The sequence below is a fragment of the Panthera leo genome, chromosome B4 (assembly GCF_018350215.1).
Source record: "Panthera leo isolate Ple1 chromosome B4, P.leo_Ple1_pat1.1, whole genome shotgun sequence".
In the NCBI taxonomy this organism is placed as follows: Eukaryota; Metazoa; Chordata; class Mammalia; order Carnivora; family Felidae; genus Panthera; species Panthera leo.
The window spans coordinates 129811926-129817925 of record NC_056685.1 but is presented as its reverse complement, the minus strand read 5'-3'; the positions used below and the strand labels follow the sequence as shown (position 1 = coordinate 129817925).

Here is a 6000-nt window from a genome sequence, read left to right as displayed (position 1 = left end):
TCATGATAGTATGAACATTCCAAAAGGAAAGAGTAATGAGAAATTTTCCCTCTTCGATATAAAATATATTATAAAGCTCCCATCATTAAAGTATTTTGGAACTAGCACAGAAAGGTCAATGGATACAACTCAGAAACGGGTCCCAGCATATATGTTAGAAAGGTGATGAATCAGTGGAGACAATGGTGTGTGGACAACTGGGCTTTTACGAAAATTGTTTTAGCTTTCCCCCTCATTCCACAACCAAACTGAATTCCAAATGGATTAAAAGATAAGTACAGGGGCGCCTGGGTGGCTCAGTTGGTTGAGCGTCCGACTTCGGCTCAGGTCATGATCTCGCTGTCCCTGAGTTCGAGCCCCACGACGGGCTCTGTGATGACAGCTCAGAGCCTGGAGCCTGTATCAGATGCTGTGTCTCCGTCTCTCTCTGCCCCTCCCCCACTGTCTCTCTTTGTCAATAATAAACATTTAAAAAAAAAGATAAGTACAATTTTTTTTTATTAAAAAAAAAAATTTTAGTGGCCTCTACGTCCAACGTGGGGCTTGAACTCACAACCCCTAGATCAAGTCGCATGCTCTACCCACTAAGCCAGCCAGGCACCTCTAAAAAAATATTTTTTAATAACAAAGTTTTTATCCTCGTGTAGTGGGCAGTGACCAAAAAGAGCGGCGCTTTGCCTACCTGAGAAAAAGCGCACACACACACAAATTCGTAACAAAAATCTGAAAGGGAATGTGCCAATTAATGGCGTGAAGGTAAAGAGGCCTGGAAGTGCACCCCAAGAACCTGTCTGAGCCGAGATCCGGAGGCCAGAAGACCGCAGCGGGGTCTAAAGACAGGGTCAGGAATCGAACTCAGGGCGCCCGCAGCGGATCCCGGGCTGAGTCCACGCCCGCCCCCACCCCCCCACCCCCCACGCCACCATAATTATGTAAAATAGCACTTTTCCCATATATGGTACTTAATATCTGTTCTTCTGGTAGGAGGGCACGGGACCGGGAAAACAGCTCGAGGGGCGGGGTGTCAGAGTCCGGGACCTCCCCAGCCGGCTCCCGCCCTGCCTCGCCCGGCCGCGGCAATGCACCAAAATCCCTGCCCGAGCCCTCTGCGAGCCTCCTCCTCCTGATTGGACTCTCTCTGTGTCTATCCCCCCCCTGGAACCTGGCTGTTCGTCGGGCCCGCCCTAGGGGGCGGGGCTCCCGCCTAGGAAGCGCGGAGGAAGGTGGAGCGGGCGGCGGTGGGGACGGGTGAGGAGGCTGAATAACCACGCCTTTGGTCTCAGAGGCTCCTCTCACCCGCTTCCCACGGGCCAAGGTGTCTGTCCATCATAACCGAGGTCGCACTGGAGTGGGCGACGCAGCTCAGGGGGCGGAGTCGTGCTCCAGGCTCCGCCCCGGAGCCGGCGCCGGGCTGGAATAGGCGGGCGGCTGCTAGGGCGGGGCGGGAAGGCGGCGAGGAGCCGAGCTGGGTGCGGTGAGGCGCGCAGATCACCGCGGTTCCCGGGAAGGGTACGGAAGGCTGAGCGAGACTGACCTCCTGCAGCTCCCGCCTCGCGCGCTCGCCCCCCACCCCCGCCGTCGCCCGAGCGCTCGAGAAAGCCCTTTCGGGAGAAGCAGCGCCCGTTCCCCGGCGCAGATCCAGGTTCAGGTGAGCGAGCCCCACCGGCCGGTCCCGCCCCGGGCGGGGGCGGTGGCGACGGGACGCGCGGCGTCTGGGGCCAGCGGGCCGACGTGTGGCTCTCGGCCTCCGCGCGGCCGGCGACCGGCGCGAGCGGGCGCGAACGCCGCGGGGCCCGGCCGGGGCACCGCATCCTTCCGGGAGGGGCCCCGGGACCCCTGCGCGACGCTCGGGGACGGCGCCGCTGGAGGCGAGGCCTCGGGAGCCGGGAAGGCTGCGGGGCCGGCGCTCCCCGGAAACCCTCCGCCCCTCCCCCTGCCAGGCGCACTGCCCCGGCGGGGCACCGGGAGCCTCGACCTCCCCCTGCCGCCGGGGCACGCGCCCCGCCCTCGCCTCGCCAAGTGCCCGAGTTGGGCAAACTTTTTAACCCCTTCCGGGGAGCCGCTGTCCCTGGACCCGGACGGGTGAGCCGAGCTGGGGGGCTTGGGGCAGCGGCTCCTTTGGAAGTTTTCCAGGCGTTCTCGCCACGGAGGTAACGGGCAGGCGGGGACCGTTTGGCAGCTGTCAGGGCGTCCTCCTGAGTCAGACTCGGACTGTCCTGCTGTAGACATTGCGCTCGGCTCAGTTTCCGCCCTCCGCTCCCGACTTCCTCATTCGCCCGGCTGCGATCGGTCGGGCGGAGGAGGGGGACCGGGAGAGGTGCGGGCGGGTGCGTGGGCACCGCGGATCTGCGGGGGCCGGACGAGGCAGGAAAGACTACCCCCCTCCTCTACAGCCCCTCAGCCGTTGGCTTCTGACTTCCGCTACCCCCGGAGAGAAAGGCCCAGGAATGCCCGCAGCCATCTGCGCCCGCCCGGGAGCGCACCTGATTCCACCGCACCTGGGGGCCGCCCCACGCGGGCGGGGGCGGGGAGCCGGGCCCTGCGCCTTTAGGACCGGCCCGGGGCTATTGCATCGTCCCTGCGTGGGCCAAGAGTCGGGGTCTTTGCCCTCCCTCCCCCACTTCTCTGTACTGGGGGCCTCACTCCACCCTGTCCAGGGGCCACGGCGGGGGTGGGGGGCAGACTGCACCCCCGCATCCCTGCAGAGAGCCCAGTCGTTTATAACAAATTCCCGGACAAGGTGGCCGGCTGCCTGGATTTGGGGGCAGGGTGAGGGCCCAGCTGCAGTCTGTGGCCCCACCCAACCGGTGTGGGGAGAAAGATTCCCGGGAAATCCCAGGTCTTGGCAGGTCGTGGAGACAGGCGGCTCTCTTTGCTGGGCAGTTGAGAGGCCCGGCAGCTTCTCGGTTCACTGCATCCTTTTCTGGGTTTAACAGGATTTCAGAGTAACTGTTGAGTAACTGTTGAAGGGGAAGAGAGCAGCAGCTCCTTCCTGCAACACTGTGGCCATTTCTGACTCCTCCGATACCTGCCTCATAACCTCACCTGGTGGTTTATTCCCCTTTTGGTAAGGAGGGAGGTTGCTTTAAGGCCTGTTTAGACAATCACCCGATTAATATTAGTCAGTTTATATACAAGGCTGCTAGATGCATGGGGGAGGGTACATAGATGTGTAATTGAGCAAATATTTAACTGCCTGCTGTGTGCCAAGGACTCTGCCAGGTGGTGGGGGGTGTGAGGTTGAGTAAGACCTGGCCCCTGCCCTCGGGCACTTAGGGAGAGCCGAGACAAATCTGTAGATGACATGGCCCTCAGAAAGGTACTGTGAGTCATGGGGACTAGGAGAAAGGAGCCAGTCCACTCTGCTGACATCCCAGAGGCTCTTGGAGGAGACCTCTGCCCTCCAGGGGTTTACAGTCCTCAAGGGGAAATAGCATCTGAATGACTGAAATACAAAGGCAGCCTGTGATGAGTGTCCCGAGCACACCAGAGACAAAGGATTCGAGGAATTCCAAGAGGGAGCACTTCTGTCTGGAGCTAGGGGGACAAGGAGGGAGGCTGGCCCCGGAAGAGGGAGCCCGCTGCAGGGCTGCAGGCTGGGCAAACTGAGGCAAGCCCTCAGTGTTGGAAAGCGAGGCCTCCTATTAGTGCGTAATTGAGCAATCAAGAGATTGCTTAGTGTAATTTGAGAGTCACTGTGCCCCCCACTTGGCTGCAGGGTGACACCAAAATGCTCTGGGCAGATCCAGGTGCCTGGATTGATTGGCAGGCTCTGTTCTGGGAAGGGCAGCTGGAGAGGGACATTCTGTGGGGCTGCTTACCTGGGGGGCACATGAAGGTCCAGGAGAGAGAGGATCAGGGTCCTGGCTTTCTGTTTGTTTTGTTTTTGTTTTTGTTTTTGTTTTTTAATTTTAAACTCTTTAACCTAAGGGGTTGGAGATAGGAGAACTTCCCTCTTGCAGGATGAAGGACGCATGTGAATCACAGGCTGCCTCTTGCCTGTTCTTGCTCCAGAAAAAACAAAACAAGGATCTGTTAGCTTTTTAGAAGGAGCAAAGCACACTCAGAAAATGCAGCATTGTTGTGCGGCCTGGTAGGGTATTGCTAGAAACCAGACTAGCTGTGTTTTCTTCACTTCCTCTTCTAGCTAATCCTTCAATAAAGTGCTTAAGACAGCCCTTACCAGCTTGACATCTTTATTTCAAAAGGAGAGGAGGGGTTGGCTGTTGTTTTCCCCTGAGCCTGGCCTTACCCTTCTCTTGAAGGGGGAGAAAGAAACCCAAAGCAAAGGGGAAAAAAAAAAAAAATCCATGCCTTGACAGCTTCCTCCCCAGCATCATGTTCCAAAAATATTTAGAATAACAAAATCTGTGTGTCGTCTTAATTAAACAAACGTCCTAATTTGCTGAGCATAAAACAGCATCTCTGCCCGCAGGGGCAGGAAGTGCATTTTCCCTTTGTGCAGCCCCAGAGAGTCACTGCCTCTCCGCCTTAACCCTTGGCGCGCTGAACTTCTGGGCTCAAGGCCTCTGGTGACAACAGAGCGGAGTCCCGGCTGCCCCCTGGGGAGTGGTGGTGCTCCTGTGGCTTACAGAGTCCCATTCTTAGATCTGGGAAGAGTGGGGGCGTGAGCTTCGGAGCTAGGCAGAGTTCAGATCCTCACCCTGCCATTTAATTAGGTTTATGACCTTGGGCAAGTCGCATAACCTCCCCGCGTCTCAGTGTCCTTATCTGTAATATGGGAATGAGTACCTACCCTGAAGGACTAGATGTGAGAACTAAAAGCAATAAGGTGTGTAAAGGGCCTCATACATAGTGGCTATTTAAGTTTTTAAAAAAAATATGTAAACGGCCGGTCTCACCTCCCTGGGTCCTCAGGTGAGGAAACAAGGAAGGGAAGGGTAGATGGTTTTCCTGGCTCCTTCCTGCTCAGTGCTCTTCCTGCTTTCTAAAAGTGTGTGTGTGTGTGTGTGTGTGTGTGTGTGTGCGCGCGCGCGCGCCTTGTGGACTGTAAAGCCCAGGTGGGTCTGGGACCTACCCGCTGATGCTTTTGGATGCCCTTGGTAATGAGCTTGTGCTGCGTAGCCTGGTTTCAGGACTCTGGCCCAGGCACAAGGTGTGTAAACCATCTGCGATTTTAGTTCTAAAACATGGTTTCTTGTGATCTAGGAAGTCTAGGGTACAGCCAAGAGGTGACATGGAGAGAGCACAGGACTCAAGGGCCTTGAGATCTGCCTTCTGGCTCCGGTCGGAGGAAAACTTGATTTTGATAGAAAGGGCCCTAACATCCTACAAAGACATCATGCCAGTTTATGTGCCCACTTATGAAACACAAGAGTGCCTGGGAAACTGGAAGATTCAGTAATCTTAATTTCTCGGAGATGCCCCAAGTGTTTAGAGCACAGCCTCATGCCCTACTGATGGGAGTGTAAGTTTTAACAACCCTCTTGTTAAAAGTACTTTGGCAGTGTCTGCAAAGCGTAGTCCCTCTGACTAATTTCCAGGAGCTCAACCCACAGAAAAACTCAAATATGCAAAAGGAAATGTCGGAGCATATTCTTTACAGTATTGTCATTAAAAAAAAAAAGAAGAAGAAGAAGGAAGCAAACTGTCCATCAAAAGGGTCAATTAATCATGGCACAGTGGGGATCCTTGTCGCCCTTAGAAGAATGAGGCTGATCTGTACGTAGTCACAGCGCATGCTCTCCAAGATACGTTGCAAATGGGAAAAACTAGGTGCATAGCAGGATATATGGTGCTCCTTTTTTTTTTTTTTTTTTTTTTGGGGGGGGGAAAACATAGTATGTCACTTGGGCTCTGCATGGAAAGATTCTGAGATGCTGGCAATAGTGGCTGCCTCCAGAAAGGGAAGGAGGCCCAGGAAATGAGCATTACTCTTCAGTAAATGGCTTTTGGGTTTTATTACGTGTCAATATAAGGGGATCTTCTGGCCATTCTTGTAGGTTTCCGCTTCAAAGTGCATTGCTTTAGACTCCAAAT

The 6000-nt window shown here is 55.4% G+C and overlaps 1 protein-coding gene across 1 annotated transcript in view; it reads left to right on the top strand.

Moving 5' to 3' along the window:
• The first annotated feature begins 1427 nt into the window (after positions 1-1427).
• The window catches only part of MYH9 (myosin heavy chain 9), a 93045-nt gene continuing 88472 nt past the window's right edge, over positions 1428-6000 (top strand). The window contains exon 1 of the mRNA XM_042947690.1: positions 1428-1648. The gene's annotated coding sequence lies outside the window, so the exon portion shown is untranslated. The remainder of the gene's footprint in view (positions 1649-6000) is intronic.